Genomic DNA, 20364 nt, shown 5'->3' on the forward strand with positions numbered 1-20364 from the left:
TGGGATTGGAATTCCTACCTAACTAGTACATCACACTACAGCATTACACAGGTATAGGACACGCAACAGAGATTATTGGGTTTCTCCTTCCCAAAGAATATTTCAAAGTGAATGGCATCAGCAGGTTTAGCAAAGCAGGGTAATGGAGGTTGTAGTGACTGTGAATGGCCTCAAAAACATTGCTTCCTAAAGAGACAAACAAACTCACACACAAGCTTGCCATGCCTGGGAATAGAATGCCTACCTAAATAGTTTATCACACTATAGCATTACACAGTTATAAGACATGCCACAGAGATGGCTAGGCTATTTTTTGCCCAAAGGTGTATTTCAAAGTGAATAACATCAGCAGGCATGCCAAAGAAGGGTAATGGAGGTTGTAGTGACTGTGAATGGCCTCAAAAGCATTGTTCCCTACACAGACAAACAAATATCCACACTTGCCATGTGTAGGAATAGAACTCCTACCTAACTAGTTTATCACACTACAGCATTACACAGTTACAGGAAGCACCATGGAGATTACTAGGCTGTTTTTTACCCAAAGGTGTATTTCAAAGTGAATGACATCAACTGGCTTGACAAAGCAGGCAAATGGAGGTTGTAATGACTGTGAATGGCCTCAAAAGCATTGCTCCCTACACAGACAAACAAACACACACATAAACATCCACACTTGCCATGTCTGGGAATAGAATTTCTACCTAACTCGTTTATCACACTACAGCATTACACAGTTATAGGATGCGCCATGCAGATTATACAGCTATTCATTCCCCAAAGGTGTATTTCAAAGTGAATGACATCAGCAGGCTTGGCAAAGCAGGGCAATGGAGGTTGTAGTGACTGTGAATGTCATCAAAAGCATTGCTCCCTACACAGATAAACAAACACACACACACACTCGCCACATCTGGGATTAGAACTCCTAAATTACTAGTACATCACACTACAGCAATACACAGTTATAGGACACACCATGGAGATTACTGGGCTGCTACTTTCCCAAAGGTGTATTTCAAGGTGAAGACATCATTAGGCTTGCCATAGTAGGGCAATAAGGAGTGCAGTGTGTGTGCATGGGCTGTAACCCATTCATCTAGAGGCAGACAAACACCACTCAGGCACACACAGGTTTATATTCCACAGGTACGTGTATACAACTGCTAGATGACTACTGACTTGTACAGTCATGTTACACAGTTAGCACAAGCACCACAGACACTATCATGCTGAGGGATACCAGAGGCAATTGTCTACGGTGATTGACATTTGCACATCATGTGGTTTTAGCCAATTGTATGTGTGCTGGGTGGGACAAGCCTCATAATGGGAGGCTATTTGTCACTGTCACTCTCTTCCACATATCTGTGTATGTGTAATTGTGGCCTATTATAGTGTGTTGTCCTTGGATATATGTGTGTATTCCTATCCAATGTGTGTGCAAAGCATGACTGGTGTGTACTGAGGAGTGTATGCACTAACATCTGCGACTGTCAGATATGTGTGCTCCACTGTTGTTACCAGACATGGGCTTCATTTATGTAAGTGTGTGAGCATGCCCAGTATGACCTTTCAGTATTTTATTATCTGACATGGCATTTCTTTAAGTGTCGGACCATACCCAGTATGACCTTCTGCATTAAATGTGTGAATCCATTCCAGGTAGATTGTACTTCAGTGCAGGCTTTTGTGTTATATACCTACAGCTAGCAAACTGTGTCTGCAGGATATCTGTAGATTGGTTGACAATATGGGGTCAAAATGGGCATAGGATATTGGGTACTGTAGGTAATTGTGTTTGTGCTGCTTCTGCTACATGATCCTGGTGTTATAAGTGATATTCAGACATATGTACTGTTATACACTGTGATGTTTTATGTCATCAAGTACTGTCAGGTATACATATTTGCTTGCAGTGATGTCTTGGGGGACACAGGGCGCATGCAGCTTTATCCAGTATTGTGGTCAGCAGCCTACATATTCTTGCACAATCATGCCATTCTGGAGGGGAAGCTGCAGACACATTCTGCTGGGTCTGTGGAAATGGTTCAGCACCTTGGTACAGTGGTGGCAGAGGATTCCATGCTTGTACAGCCATTAACATGACAGTATGGCCATATCCTGTTGTGGCCATACCTCACAGCTGTACAGATTCACAAAGGTTACCCAGTGGCAGGGGTCATAATTCTGGACATTACCCCTTCAACTTGTGGTTTACGAGCAGGTTTGTAGCCACCCATACTTGTGTTTGCTGCCAGGGATAGTATGTGCACATGGCTGTGTTTCAGACTTCACTCATTCCATGCTGCCCATGCTCCCCCCTTAGTTTTTCTATCCTCTTCCATACATTACGCAAACATTATCTGATATGTTCCCTATAGTTATCACCTCATCCCAGCAGTAATTTGGTGTTGGTCCACAGTTCAAGCAGTAGGACATGGTGGACATGTTACTGTGATTTGTCCACATGGCCTTGCATTTGGGTTCTGTGGACTGTGTTATGTTATTTGGGAGTCCATGACATAACATACATTGGCGGTATGGGTGAGACACAGGTCTTTGGCAGAGGACTGTAGGCCATTTGGTAGTGATGCAGGTGAGCTGTAGCAGGCTGTTGAATTCTGTCACTCCTGCAGTCCCAGACTGCAATACACTATATTCCCCTGGGGTGACAGGGTAGGTGTGCAAGGTGTTCATGCCAATACTTTCTGTCAGTATTGATCTAGTGGTGTGGATGCTGGCAGGGTGCTGCTTACAGCTAGAGACATACCTGCATGGGACACCTGCTCTGCATGCTGCCTTCTTTTGCTATTGCCATACACAGGTGGGGGTCATATTGTACTCACTCCAAACAGCAGGGTAAGACTGGAGAGGTACCTGTGGGTGGTGGTGGGGTGAGCTGGGTGTGTGTGTGCTATGGACACTACTTGCATCTGACTCACAGATATGCATGGGGCATTCCACCTATGCTGGCTTGTGCAGCGACATCAGCTGTTTCTCAATACTTCATTTCTATGACCTTTGTGGTCTGCCAGTGTTTGGCCAGACGACATTGGTATTCCCTACTACAAGCCCAAATAATGTGCTGCAAACCTGTATGTACAATTAAAAGGGTGTGTACATTTGACAGTTACATATTATACACTGTCTGTCTGGGGTACTTCCCCATGTGTACTGCTTGTATATCTGGGCCGACATTCATGCCATGTCCATCTTTCAGATGGTGACTCATATTACTTCCAAACATTTACTATGGCTAACTGCTGGAATGTGTTTTGCTGGGAAGCATTGCTTTTGGCACTACAGTTGTGAAAACTTAGCCCTGTTATCGGCAGTACTGGACAATGGCCACCAGTACAAACCTCACCATGCATACGTACTGACCACTCTCACACAATTTGCAACACACACCGACCTAACACACACAGACCTGCATATTGTACACATGCTACAATCTATCCTGCTACCTTGGCCAGCTCAGGTAATCTGTACTCCACTGTTATTATACCTACACATACAGGTTACTACATTTCTACATAGGCTGGGGGGGGGGCACACCTGACTGTTACTACAGTTCTACATAGGATTGGGGGGGCACACCTTACTGTTACTACAGTTCTACATAGGATTGGGGGGCACACCTGACTGTTACTACATTTCTACATAGCATTGGGGGGCACATCTGACTGTTACTACATGTCTACATAGGATTGGGGGGCACACCTGACTGTTACTACAGTTCTACATGGGATTGGGGGGGAACACCCGACTGTTACTGCAGTTCTACATATGATTTAGGGGGCACACCTGACTGTTACTATATTTATACATAGGATTGGTGGGGGGGCACACCTGACACTTGTACACATTTGCTATGACTGTACTGTTATTTCAGGTTCTCCATTTAATTCTGTATTCTAACCTATCATAGTGACTAGAGGCATATCAGTGTACTACAGGTCTTAGATTTGATTGACCTACATTTCAGTTTCTGACTTCTTACCCTTCAGAACTAACATCCGACTGCCTGACCTGTTGTAGTCTGTCTGTGTATGTCTGGGGGGGAGGTGTTCCCTATAGCCATCAATCAAAGGCCTTAGCACAGCCTTTGTGTTTGTCTACACCTGCCCTGCTGGCTGAGATTATTGTTGGGCATGTGAGCCTCCCTGACTGGCATGTGTCTGTCCTATGGACACACATGTGGCCCAGCACATTTTTTGCAGTAAGTTTTGTCACCTTGTCTAGTACTGGCTACTATGGTGACACCGGTGTTTGTTACAGATCTCATGCTGCCACTATAGGTGTCTACTATCTGCTGGCATCCCATTCAACCACTTGATTCCCTTGCATGCTCACATCCATACCATAGATACAAGTAACAACACATACTACTCTATTCGGCAATTGGTAGAGAGAGTGACTTACATTTTGGCTGTGCCAGTATTGAGGATTTGAGGATGGCGCTGAAGGGATGACTATGTCGGATGCACATAGTACACCCCCTATACATGGTTAAGCACAGGTAGTGTCATGTTTGGCATCCCTTTTACTGTATGTGCGAGTCAGAGAGAGGTGTCATTCCCTGGGTCACTACTGTGTCAGTCTAGGTGCTATATGTTGCCTCTTTGCCAAAGCCTGGGTATACTGGGCATGCTGCCTTCTGCCTACTGGGGCAGGCTCAGGGTTTTCCTCCTCCCAGTCACTCTGTGCCTGTGCAGGCCTTGGCAATGGTGGGGGGCTCTGTGGCCATGCCCCATGCTGTTCCTCCTGCTGCAGCTGTTTCCACAGGATCATATTGTGTAGCATGGCACATATGATGACAATTTGGGTACATGCAGTTGGTGAGTACTGCAAGGATCCACCGGATGTGTCCAGGCAGCGGAACCATGACTTGAGCATCCCAAACACATGCTCTATTATGATTCTGGAATGTGCGTGTGCCTCATTATGGAGATCTTGTTTGGGTGTGTGTGCATTTCTGATGGGTGTCATCAGCCACGGCTCCAGTGTGTAACTAGCATTGCCCACTTGATGACTGTAAAGGATGACCCTTTGGCAAACCTCTGGTACAGGTATGTCAAATGCCATATTTAGGAGTTGTGATAGCTTCCAGGACAGCCAGAACACACATTCATTATAATGCCCTAGGCATTGCACATAACCTGGCAGTTGATGGAGGGGAAGCCCTTGCGGTTTATGTAGACCCTACCCCGTTCACCAGGTAGTGCTTTGATGAATATATGCATGCAGTCTATAGCACCCACTACGTCAGGGTATTCTGCTATTTGGTGGAAGAGACGCATATTGCTGGCCAATGCCTCACAGGAGTTGGGGAAATATACGTGCTTACCAGCATGTGCTGACATGGCTACCAGGAACTGGTGGAATATCCCGGATGCTGATGCCTGTGAGATCTCCATGATATCCCCAGTTGGCCTTTGGAAGGTACCTGTTGCAAGTATTCTAAGGCCTACACATACTTTGGTATCCACTGGGATGGGTTCCCTTCTGTTAGTTCTGTGTGTGAGGTGTGGCCGGCACAGCTCAATAATTTGCTGTAGGAGGTCCCTGTCCACCCTATAGTGCTCCAATATCTCCAGCTCATTTAGCCCCTGGTAGGTTACTCTGGGTCTGTACACTCTACTCCTTCTCCTCACTGTGGGTTGGTCAAAAGCATTCTCATCCTCACGACCTTCAGTCTCTTCCACATATTGATGAATGATAGCTGGTGCAACCACTATCATTTTGTTGCTTTTGTTTGTTAAAATTTCTCCGCTTGTGTAAACTGGTGGTGTAGAGTTTGTGGGAAAAACCAGAGGGAAAGGTGTTTGCATAGTTTATATAATAGTGTGCTGGGCTGGGTTGCTGCATGTGTAATTGGCTGACTCTGATACATTTCACCTGCAAGCTATGCTAGCTCTCTTAGATTACCTTCTTACTGCAGTTTTCCCTTCCCATTGCCTTCCTGTTTAAGCCCGGGGGTGCACCGCACAAACAAAGTGCTCAGATGTGCATGGAGCTGCTATTTCCTGGTTTACTTTTTTTTCCCTTTAAAACACAGTGCACAGCGTGCACACCCATTTAGGCAATGTAAAGAGTGCTAGGCAGTCTCAGATACAACCCCTTGCTTAGCTCTGCTAAGCTAAGGGCAAACCCGAGCCACAGGGATCCAATAAGCTTACAGTATGCCTGACACACCCCCTATGCTGTCAGCTAACACATAGGCTTGCACCATGGTATTCCTGTGCTTATACTGTTGGGTGCTGGCTACCATTGAGGGAAAATCTGGGATTCAGTATCATTCTCCTCATTTGCATAGGATTGCCTCCTAATGCATAGTTACATGTCCCACACTGAGCCTTCCCCCTTAGCAACCACTATTCACTGGATATGTTGTCTTCTGCCTAACATTGAGTATAATGGCAAAATAGTGATTTTGGATACAATGCTTATTTCAGGTTTTTTTTTTTCCATTGGCCTACTGAAGCATGCCTTCTGATGTCAGACACCTTCGTATACCCTTTGCCCATATATCATCCTGATAACCCCTCTGGTGCATGTGATACCTGCGTATTACTGTAATGTGGCAATCTAGCAAGTTAGGAAGTCTTATCCTAACCCTGCCAACTGTGATAATGTGTGTGAGTCCCTGAGAGAGTGTGGCTGTGTGGAAGCTGACACCTGTTCATGTGGACAGGCATGTGTACTACACCTACTTTATCTCTCCTTTACCATTGTTGCAGATGTTACTCACCATCAGATATACCTTTGGACAACTCCCCAACATATATGCTCTGTGGCACATGCAGTAACTGCATGGACATGTGATAACAATACATAGACAGGCAGGGGTTTGAAACCCCATACTGGTCAGTGTGTGATACAAACATGCTTAGGTTTTACTCTCCCACCCCTTCCCTGTCTTTCTTTGTCTCTGTCTGTCTCTCTCACTCATTCACTGGTGGATGTTGAGAATTACACCTGCTTTGCTTAGGTGGAAGCTTATGTTTTGCAAGAGGTGTTCATGATCAGCATGTGGAACAGCTGTGGTAACATTCCGATAACCAAGTGCATGGAAACACACCCCTATACCTAGGAACATCATGTGGGTGTTGGGCCTTTTCATTCACTGTGAGCAGGACCTCATGTTGGTGTTTGGCAAACAGCATCACAGATGGAATTGGGTATATCTCTAACAACATACACTGTAGAGACAGGTCAACAAACAAGAGGTGGATGTTCCAGACATGACTACAGAATGTAAGTGTTGCTCTCCTGCATTTGGAGTAATGTTGGTTTAACAGGGTTTTTTGTTGATATGGCTGGTCTACATGATTTAATACCTGTCATGACAGTGTTATGTGTTTGAAGAAACTCCCACCTGTAGGTTTATCTGCAGACTGGGCAGTGTTTTGAGTCTTATGTTTCTTGTGTTACTCACAGATCACCTATCTTAGAACTGCAGAAGCATAGTCTGAGTATTGCAGTCAATACATGGTGGCAGCCATGACAGTTACTGACTTCATATCCCTCATAAGACATATGTCACACCAAACCCTGTTACAACAGTAAATGTATGAAGGTATCACAGCAACATGCCAATATTGGCCCAGTGTTTGTGGCTCCAGCCACAAGTCTGTCAACCTTTGTACATATGTCATGCAGTAAGAGGTACATATGTTCTGTACACCATTATTTATTTAACTCATACCTGATAACAAGCCAGTCAGATATCAGACTGCTAGACATGTTATGTATATTAGGGGTTATTTCTGAGGACATAACCTGGGCATTCTGTGGTTGTGTGTACAGTAGCGGGGTCTGTGTACTTATGTTGACTGTTGACAGGATGTGTATTGCGAATACGTACCTTGGCCTGTGTACAGACTGTGGTAGATGTCATTGTTCTTGGTCCTGTTCTATCTCATGTTACATGCTGCTCTAGTGTATGGTACCCCATCGGCACACATGTTTGTATGGCCAAACACACGCATGTCCCATACCGCAGACAGGCATTGGACCACACTGTGTCATGACCCAGTATATGTAGGTTAGTGTGTGAGTGGCACATATGAGGATGGTGTTGATCAGACAGTCCATATAGTGTAATATTAAGCTTGCGTACCATATGTGGCTGTGGCTGTGTTCACATTGGTTGTTGGTATGCACTTTCACACAGGTGTCTACTGTTTACTCTGTGCTGTGAAATACCTGTAGAACCTGCTATATTTGCAGGTACATGTGTATTCCCCCATACAAAATGTAGGCCAGTGCTGTGGCAGTTTGCACAGTGCTTTGTTACATGCCTAGCAGCTTAGTGTAATTACCAAGTGTGATGTTGTGTCCAGATATTTGCAAGATATACTGCTGCTGGTCCACCATAACTGTTGTGTATTTCTGACAAAGCAGTGGGATTCTGTACAGATGTATGTCACTAACTACTGGGTAGTATGTGGCCATGTGACCTCTGCACCACCAGTTATGTGTCAGGACAGACAGGAGTGTGTGAATACAAAAACTGTGTGGGCATATCTAGTCCAGTATTTACATGATGTACTCATGTACATGGCTGGTAACATCCACATTGTCAGGCTTGGTCCACATGTCTCGCACGAAGGAGATCTGTGTATACCTCTGGACTGCCAGAGAGTGCCAGACTGTCTGCATATATGGGTCATATCTCTGCTGTAGTCTACAGGATCATTACTGTGCTATCAGTGGTAATGTACTATGATGTCCTTAGGATGTCTGTCAGTAACCGATGGCGTACATGTCAATTGCAGATGCGACCTCCCACACACATCTGTTAAGACAACCCCTGTTACAGAGGCAACAATCTACATATATACCTGTAAAACATACATGACATCCCCTTGCACTAACAGGTTGAGACTATAGGTGCTAAGGTAGGACTCCACGCAGTGTTCTGGACATATGGTAAACATATATGTATGTATATATATATATATATATATATATGTGTGTATATATATATATATATATATATATATATATATATATATATATATATATATATATATATATATATATATATATATATATATACAAATATCCATGTATCTATATAAGTATATAGACATATACATATCTACATATATATATATATATATATATATATATATATATATATATATATATATATGGGTCTACTTTGAAAGCCCGAAACGCTACTTCGCCGACACAAAAATCACCGACGCCAGATAACCGACAACACACAAAACCGACAACGCAAAACACCGAACACCATAACACCGACACACCGAACGTAAACAACACATCACACTACATAACATACCCACTAGCCCTAACCCAAACCCTAACCTTAAGGTCCGACACTATCGCACACTCACCCTACCTTCACCCTAACCCTAACTCACTTAACCCACCCCTAACCCCAAGGTCCGACACTATCGCACACTTCACCTACCTGCACCCTAACCCTAACTCACTTAACCCGTCCCTAAACTACAGTCCCTCACTATCACACACTTACCTTACATGAACCCTAACTCCGACACTAACACACACTCACCTTTCCCACAGCCTAACCCGAAATCCCACAATATCGCACTTACCTCACCACTCCTAACGCCGTCACTGTCGCACACTTACCGAGTCGCGATCGCACATTACCCTTGTCGGTCTTTCCGCTGTCGGCAAATCACCCTGTCGGTAAACTTACCTGTCGGTCGTTTATTCTTCGTTTTCCGCGTGTCGGGGAATCGTCGGTTCGGTCTTTAGAAGTAGACCCATATATATATATATATATATATATATATATATATATATATATATATAATCCAAAACAGAAATGTGGTGTGTATAAACTGGTCAATCAAAATATAGGAAATCCAGTAAAAAAGCAAAGAGCGACCAGACCACAGCTAATAAAATCAAGCCAAGTTTTATTCCAGGAAATAGAAATGGTGAGTGCTTTCACACTAAAAAACTGCTTTATGAAGCAGTTTTTTACTGCAAAAGTGCTCACCATTTATATTTCCTGGAATAAAACCTGGCTGGATTGCTTTTTTACTGGATATATACATATATATATATATATATATATATATATATATATATATATATATATAAATGTATAAACACATATATATTCATATACACTTCTATATATGTCTACACATATACAGATATATAGATATATATAGATATATATGCACATATAGTTATAGGTATCTACATATATATCGACAAAAATAGATATATCTGTATATATTTACAGTGCAAATCGTCCACCATATATGAAGGAAAACCAGAGACAAACTTGGAGGGACAATTAGGTAAATGTGTACAGGTACCGGTAGAAAGGACTGATGTTATTGTACGGAAGGATAATATATATGCTTACAAAAATTTTAATATATACAACTTTTCCAGTACAGATATAAATTGTTCACATTTTGATTTATTTACTAGAGGAATGAAATTTATACCTAATCCTAAATTTAAATTAGTAGACTGTATTTGTGAAGTTAAGAAATATATAAGAATGATGAATTTGGCTATACAATTTAAGAGTACAATTCATTTAAATTCTAGTAATTATAGTAGTAATAACTTTATAGGTGATAAATTGAAAACAAACAGCACCTATATCCCACCTAGCTACCCGGTAGTGGACACTTATGAAAAAGTAGTGACCAGAGAAATTTATCAAAGATGTAAGGAATTTAAACATGTTGCAGCTAGTAGTAATTTAACTGAAGAAGAAGAAAAAATATTAAGATATTTACAAAGGGATAATAATATTAGGATAATGAAACTAGATAAAGGTGGAGGAGTAGTTCTTTATGACAATAATGAATATATAAAAAAGATGTATGATATTTTACATTATTCGGGTAATTATGAAACAAAATCTATAAATGAAATTAATACTGCCTACCAAAGAATTGATTCCTATTTGGATGAATACTTGATTGATGGGCGAATTTCTTAGAATTATTTAATTTTCTTACAGTTAAACATCCTCAATTAGCTACTTTGGTAGGCTTACCCAAAATACATAAGGATACAAAAATCCACTGTTAAGACCAATCATCTCAGGAAGTAAATCAAAGACATTCCCGATGGGCAAATATATAGATACTAAACTTAAATATATTTACAACATGGTGCCTCATATGGTGAAGGATTCATGGGAATTCCTAGGAAATTATCTAACTGAAGCATGGAATGAAAATGTTATTTTTGTAACTATTGATGTAGTCAGTCTGTATTCATGCATACCTAGAGATGAGGGCCTTGAGGCATTTTTTAATAGTATAATTAAATATGGTAAATATGAATGGGATGAAATTAATACCATTACTGAGATGATGTCTATTGTATTGGATAATAATTTCATATTCTTTGAGGGAGAATACTTCAAGCAGACTAGGGGTGTAGCGATGGGGGCAGCTTGTGCCCCTATCTACGCCAACCTGGTCATGCTTGAATGGGAAAATACTATTCTCTTCCCTAGTAAGTACTTTGGAAGTATTAAACACTATTCAAGATTCCTTGATGATATTTATATTCTTTGGGAAGGAGATGTTGATTCACTACAGCTTTTTATCTTCTTTATTAACAACAGTAATAAATACCTGAAATTTACTCATACATATAGCTTAGAAGGTGTAGCATATTTGTATACATTTATATATCAACAAGGAGGGAAAATAAAATCTAAGATTCATAGAAAAAATACTTTCTCTAATAATTATTTAGAATATACTAGTTGCCATCCAGAGAAAGTTAAATATAATGTTTTTAAAGGGCAATGTATTAGAGCTGCACGAATGCCATCTGAATTTGATAGTATGAAAGAAGAATTAGACTATATTACTAAGTTATTTTTACAAAGAGGATATCCTAAAAATAAGCTGACTTAATGTGACTCAATATGTTAAGCGGGAAAGGGATAAAAGATATAAACCATTATTAGGAGCAGGATCTGTGAATTTGACTAAAAATAATAATAAAAATAAGGTAGATTCACAGGAAGAAAGAAATAATAGAAGTGTACCCTTTCAGGGATATTGTATTATAGAATATAATTTAGCAGCAGATGAGATAATAAACTTAATGAATAAATATTGGTATCTGATTAAGGGTGATAGTGATTTGATAGAAATCATGGGTAACAGACCTAATTTTATATATAAAATGGGGCGAAATATAAAACATTATATTGAAGTATATCATAGTAATATAAAAACTAATAAGAGAAAAAATAGAATATATACTAAGAAATGTGGAGCATGTAATCAATGCAGTTATATACTGGAAAAGGATAAATTACAGTTAGAAAATGGACACAAAACAATGGTTAGATTTAAAGGAGGTAACTGTAATACTAAAATGGTTGTATATTTGGCTAGGTGTAATATATGTGCTGGTTACTATATTGGAAAAACGGAAAGGAATTTTAAAAAGAGAATCTATGATCATACATATAGCATTCGTAATAAGGATAGAACTAATGCACTCTATAGACATATAGAGAAAAATGATATTACACATCAATTCAAATTTGCTATCCTAGATATTATTAAAATTAATCCAAGGGGAGGGGATATCAAAAAGGTACTAAGTTATAAAGAAGTATGGTGGCAAATTTATTTAGATGCCACTATACCACCTGGATTAAATGATCACATTACTATTAAACCCATTCTGGAAAATAATTAATTTAATATTATTAGTCTTTATATATTATAGGAATTATAAAGCAATTTATGTTGGTAATGTCGCTGACAGTTTTAATAATGTTTTAATAATCATTTTTTGAAAGGTATTTTTAAAATATTTATTTATATGATTACTATGTATATGATTATTTATAATATTTATAATACTTTTAATACAGTATGTTTATTTGGTATTAGCTATATTATAATTATAATTATTAGTAGTTACGAAGTATTAGTATCAACACAGAATATATATTGATGTATGATATTTGCATGTTTTTATAGGAACTAAATTATTCATATTTTATTCTCCATGGTAGTAGAGAGATCAAGTAATAGTATTTGCGCTTTTAAATGGCGCGATGTGGTTAAAACACACATTCTGCTAAGATATTCATCTGTTTGATTTAGTATTTATTAAACTAATTAAGCAATAAGGTTTTTAAAAGAATTATTTCATGGATACACATTTTTATAAGTATACATGTTAGATTATTGTATTTTAAGAGGAAGGTATGGATTTGTATTAATTCATAATATGGAGAAAAAATGAATGAAGTTTAATGATGCTGTTGCTTTAAGAGAACACATACACAAAAAATCAAATGTGTTGGCGCCAAAAATGTTAAAGTTTCAGTTGAATGGTATTTGCAGTTCTGAGGAAGCCCAGTTTGTTGGGTGAAAGCGCTTAACTCTATTTAGTACAATTACTTCATTTTTTCGATTATTTGGATTGGATTTTACTTGTTTTCGTTCACTTCACTTGTGTTGTTTGGCTGTGAATAAACTGTTTTGTTCGAGCGAAGTCCAGGAAGTGAGGAATTTTATTTTACTAAGCTGCTAACATTTCGCTGTGACGAGTAAATGGTGAAAGGCACTTATTGGTGAATCCGTTGCTACTTTTGACCATATAACTGTACATATATGATGTGTGTATATATATATATATATATATATATATATATATATATATATATATATATATATATTCACACACACACACACACACACACACACACACACACACACACACAGATCTATAAATGGCCATATATATGATGCACTATAATGATGTGTATAAATACATATGTATGAATATATATGTGTACGTACATGCAGACATAGCATATGTATATGCATATATCCATATCCTTGTCATGTGTAAACATTACTGTTGTGTATACCTTCAAGATGTATCACACCATATCTATCTGATATATGTATATTTAAATATAACAACATATGTGATGCAACAGTAATATCACTAACAAGTACTACACAATTCTAGAAGTCACAGCAATTGTTCAATGCTATTCAACATGTATACTGACAGATATATTGGGAAAACAACAACTGTTTTCACAGCTGTCATGGTGTAGTGGTTAACTGTTGTGACTACAGTGCACAGGGTCCTGGGTTCAAGACCTGCAAGTCTGTTTATTTTGTTGCTGGGCAGAAGAAGGGCTGCTGGATACAGAGTGGTTAAGGCAGTTTTGAGCAGCGTTAAGTGCATTTGCGTGGGTTTGCGCAAAGCTAAGCAATGCTTAGGTACGGTTAAACGTACAGGCGCTTACTCCGTGTAGGCTTCACTTAGCAGTGTGCAAATGTGCTTAGCTGTTATATTGCAGCAATACTGACACCTGTTAAGCATGGCTCCGCCCTGGTAACCAATGCTCACGTCCCAGTCTGATAACATAGCAGGGTAATGATATCTGTAATAAGTGTATGTAATGCCATGTACATAACATGCGCCTATGTGCTGTCATTACAGTAGCAAGGGGTTTGAGTCTCCTGTCTGCTACCCTTGAGTATATAAGACCTGTACAACACTCTTATCAGTGTGAATGTGTTACATACAAGGGTATTATCCCAGGTTATATGCCGTCATACTGGCATGTAGTGTATCATGCCGTTACTACTATTTACAGTGCTTTCCCAACCAAGAGTAGATGGACTCTGAGACCTCACTGTCATGCTACTGGTGTGTGAGCTGTGCCATAGTATTTATCTTCTACTGGATAATGATCTGATATATGGAAGTAAACTGTTGACTACCATCTGTATAGCACATTAGTGAGGACTTCCAACATGTAGTAATGGCATACATGCTGGTGTCAGACATCTATCTATTGACACATTTATCCTACTCCATAGCTAGCTGGCAAGGTGATGTATGTCAGTCCCTGTACAGATTTGCAGATGGCAGGTATCCAGCTTGGATACATACAGGCAACTTATGCTTGACTGACACTGACATGTCTGCCCAGCTGTGTTATAACTGGCACAGATAGGACATAACACCCTCTATGCACCACATGTGGCAGGTACCTCCACTACACTACCACAGTCAACAGAATACTGTTGAGTACAGGTCTCCAACATAGACACTAACCACATTTTGTAATACATGTTGCATACATGTCAACTGGATCAACTCACTGGCCATTTGCAGGAGGCACGCAGAGCATTGGCTGATGCATGTCACTCTCACTCTGAGGATTGCAACAGTGGTGTCTGTAGATAGACTGCCTGCTGGGACATGGCAGGTGGCATAATACCACTGTACACACATCCCCTACACTTCCCATCTCTCCATGGACAATAGCCAGGTACACACCTATGACCACCTGCAGTGATGCATCCCAGTACTGACAAATGTGTACATGTGCATTACTGAGAATATCAGTGCCTGTGTGTTAGTATACCTGTAGTTGGGAATACCATGAGGGCCTTCACACCCACCGCAACACCCATTGCCATAGTTAGATGTGGCTGCTGCTGTACCAGACATTACATGTGCCCTGTTATGCTCCTCTCCCTAAAGGCTACCTGAGCCTTGCAGTACCAGCACAACACTGTTGTACAAATGGGTTGATAGGCATGGGATATCCACTGAGTTTTGACAAGTGTGTGTATGTGTGTATATCTGTAGGGTACAGCATTCCGAGGCCACATACACCTATTACAATACACATTGCCACACAGTATTATGGATAGTGATGTTCCTGCCCATAGGAGCGGCATGACAATGTATCACCCTACTATGCCTGTGGCATGTGCATTAGAGGCATATCCCTGTAGTACCACTGTTGGGATGGACAATGGGTTGTATCGCAGTCCTGATCAATGTGTGATGGTGGGTATGTCAGAGTGTCATCATGGGTTCCAGTTTGTACAATATCCACAGTGGAGTGTGGGTGCTGAGTACACTGTCATTACACCATGGTACTCCAGGTACATGTCCCATGTACCACTGTATGGTCACCACTGTCACCATCAACCATACAGGTAACTGATAACACAATCCATCCCAGTTATGCATGTGCTGTGTGCAGCCTACCTGTAACATGTTGGACACATTGACAAGTTAGTTAACACTGATAGGGCCTGGTCCCTCGGATGTGTGTCTCCCTGTTATGTGTCTGTTAATGTGTATATGATGGTATGTCACACTATGTATTGTCCATATACAACCATTACATCTCCCATTACCATACTGTAGATGGCTGGGGATGTTCTGCATGTAACATGTAACCTGGAACACACCTCATCCTAAACGCTGTGTGGTGTGTGCAATTAAAGTCATACACATCAGTAGCACTACATACCTAGGTAGGGGTCTAGTCCCAGTGTTGCCAAGTTAGAGTGTGCATGTATGTGGAGGGATCTACTTCAGGTTGCTGATTATACATGTCCCAGGGGGTCACCTGTCCATGTGGCACAGGCAGTAACTGTTATACAGACCTGTGACATGTGTTCAACTGTACCCAGGATATGGCACAGCCATGGTGTCACCACAGTGCCACACCCCTTGTGAGATATGACAGCAGACCACCCCCTGCTGACACATGTACACCTACAACACAAATGGATAATGTTATGGAGTCCACAATCACTCAGTGTTACTAACAGCTATAATGCATCATGGCTGGACAGCTACACTACCTGACATGTAAGCATTAAACATTACTGCTGAAAAGATGTTACACAGCAGAACATTTGTACACTGTAGTACAGTCACCGTGTGCATCCAAACCATATTAGCCTGTCCCTGCATCGATGTTATGGATGACAGAGATGTGGCACAGGTATCATCATATGCATAGGGTGTGTTGTTGGTTTGCCAGAGACCTAGGGTGGGACATACTTTTGATACCATGTGTGTGGGTGAGGGGTGTAATCTGCTGATATAGGTGTGGTGATGTGGTGTGTGTAGGTATGCGGTTGCCTTAGGTGTGTTTGTATAGTGTGTGGGTATGCATGCAAACAGTTCTGCCATGTGGCTGCCCTATACAGGTGTTTCTTGGACAGCTGCAGACCATACTTGGCAGGGTGTGCAGTTCACTGCCTCTGGCCATGGACACGTGGCCTGCCCCTGCCAGGGGTTCCATGGGCATGTCCTGGTACAGGCCTCGATGTGCTACTCTCCCCTGATGATGACATATGTCCTCTGGAACCAGGACCCTCCTGGGGCTTGCCAGGGCCACATGCACATAGCCTGCTGTGGTGTGGTGTGGACAGTGCCCCCCCACTGCAGTGCTGGTACTGCCAATACAGGAGTGGCTTGGTGTCCCTGCACATCCACACTGACCATCAGATGTTGGTGTTGCTGGCTTACATCCACGTGGCTGTCGTCCACTTCCACCACATGTTCTAGCACAGACAATCCACGGTCTATGAGGCCCATCATCTCACCCAACCATCTCTCCATGACCTCGGTATAACCATGGAGGGCACCTGCAATTCCATGGATGTTGTCACTTACAGATGAGAAAGCAGTGCTCTGCAGCCTCAGACACTGTCTGGTGTACAGTTTGATATGTGCCTGCACCCCCATGACAGTCTGAAACATGTGTCTGGTGGTACCAGTTGTGGTACTTCTGCCAGGGGCATGATGACCAGCAGCCCTCCCATGAGCACCCAAGTACATCTGCCTATGTGGTACCCAGCCAGACATCTGGCTATGCCTGCTGTGTCCAGACACAGCAGGCATAGATACCACACTCTCCTGTGCACTGCCACCAACCACCAACTCTCCCTCTGCTATGGCCACTGGTGGCAGTGCACAGGAGAGTGTGGTATCTATGCCTGCTGTGTCTGGACACAGCAGACATAGATACCACACTCTCCTGAGCACTCCCATTAACCTTCATCTGTCCCTCTGCTATGCCCACTGGTGATGGGGTATCTATCAGCACTGTGACTGTGTGCGGGGTTGGGGTGGATAACAGGGGGATGTCAAACGATGGTGCAGTTTTGGCCTCTGACAATCCTGCCTGTGCCTCAACAGACCTATCATCATGTGTGATGTCTGTATGGACACCAACATCAGACTGCATGCAGGAGGGACCCTGACCCATCTCGCCACCTGTGAGGGAAAAACAAGAAATGCACTTTAAGACCTGTACGGCATTGCATAACAGTACACACATATACACAAACACATACACACACTCACACACACACACACACACACACACACACACACACACACACACACACACACATCCTGAAATTCCACCAAAATACCTAACTGTCCCTGAGTTTACAGACAGTCCCAAGTTTAGTCACGTAAGTTCCCCATCCTGCATCTCACTTGGTAACATACACTCATTAATACCACTCATTAATGTATCATTCTTCTAAATGCCTAGACAAGTGAGCACAAACACATGACCTGTTACTCCATTACCTCTTTGACTTGATTGGAATAGGTTTTACAAGGCCTCTCTACTGTCATCCAGTGTTCAGCCTGGGTATGTCTGGACATCATGAGCATGGCCCTCATATGTTAGGAGCTACTACGTTCCCTCAATCATGTCATGCACTGGAGTGTCAAACATAATTATTGCTGAGTAGATGCAAGATCTGTTGCTCAATCAGCTTATTATGTGGAAAACAGTAATATATGGATACACTCCCTGGTGTTGTCTAGCAATTTCCCAATGCATCTGTAGTGCTGCTTACATGGGTAGTCATTCACCGTTCTGCTGATTACAAGTTTAACAGTATAACTGGTGTCTAGTTTCACCTCCCAATGCATGTTTGATGCTACAGACCTTATTATACTATCAGTGTGCTAAGATTACATATCAGACAAGTATTCCTGGTGTCTCATGTGTCAGTCCATGTCCATGTACTGCACGATTCCAAAGGGAAGTTCTGACGTATGGACAACTTCACAATCACACATGTGCATACATGGACACCCACACAAACACACACACATGCACACACACATCCTTCATGCATCAACCCCCCGCTCCACTCCAACAGATTGCACTTACAGACAAAATAATCCCCCCCCACACACACACACACACACACACACACCTACAGGTGAGGTTGCACAAAGATAGTACACACAGACCTCCCATTACCCATCTGTCAACATGCATAACATATGGTACTCAACATCATGCAGTGCAGCTATAGTCAATCCATGCTAGCAACAGTATACATGTGTGTGATGCATGGACTGTGTTAGTAGGTAATGCCCCTTCCCCTGGAAAACACTGCACCCATGTACACAGCATTACTGTGCACCTGATCTGCACCCTGCCATGTACTGTCCACCATATCTCACAGGTGTACACACCATTACTGAATGTGTATTACTGTGTCAGTTATGTCTGCTCTAATGCTCACAGCCCCTATTTGTTTGTCCAATACATACCTGGGACGATATATGGACAGATGTCATTTGTGAATGCCTGATGTCTGATTTACAGATCTCATCAGTGGTGCATGTGTGACCAATAACATACTATTACACTGACAACCATCAAACCTTACCGTGGCTATAGGGAGTGTACACACCCTTATTGATATGACACCCTCTTCCTTGATATGCCATGGGACCACATCACTGCATATGTTAACATTACATGAGCCTGGTATGTGACATATGTCCTTTAAATTCAAATGCAGCATCTAACAAATGTGTTAGTTGTGCTGATGCTGACCACGATGCATACGCTTTGTGGGTGCATATGTGTGCACACCCTTATCATGACGGTTTGTTGCACCTACTGTTATGTGTACTACAGCAGTCACTATTCCTGGCAGGGGTATATTATCATGGGCCATATGCATTTGCCAGTATATGGTCAGTCTGCCCTACACATGTCCCCCAACTCTGCATGATTGCAAGGTCAACTCATGTGCACATCCCTTGGAGTTCACACACTGCCATCATTATTGCTGTAGAGTCAGGGTTACGTCTGCTATAGTTCCTGACCCTGACTGTGTGCAGATACAGCCATTTGTAACATCCTTAGGATCCTTGCTGCAGTGCACTGGTGTGTTATGATGACATCACCTCCCCACCTTCAGCCTTTTTGCAGATGCTTGACAACTATGGCCTACACATGTGTGTCAGTTTGCAGTGTCCCAAACACTGAACACCACATGTAACTGCCTAGTCCCAGCTAATGAATGGCAAACATACAGGTGTACACTGGCACCGGCACAGTACAGCTGGGGATAGTGGGCCTGAGGTGGGGTGAGGCATAGGTTGTGCAGCACATGTATCTTACATGATACTGTCTGTAGGTTTCCAATGTAGTCATGGTACACCAGTACACATTGAAATGCATAACATTTGGGGACCTCTTCTGTTATGCATACATTACCTGTAGAGAGGCCT

The sequence above is a fragment of the Protopterus annectens genome, chromosome 8.part1, assembly GCF_019279795.1.
Source record: "Protopterus annectens isolate FY-2018-M chromosome 8.part1, PAN1.0, whole genome shotgun sequence".
NCBI lineage: Eukaryota > Metazoa > Chordata > Ceratodontiformes > Protopteridae > Protopterus > Protopterus annectens.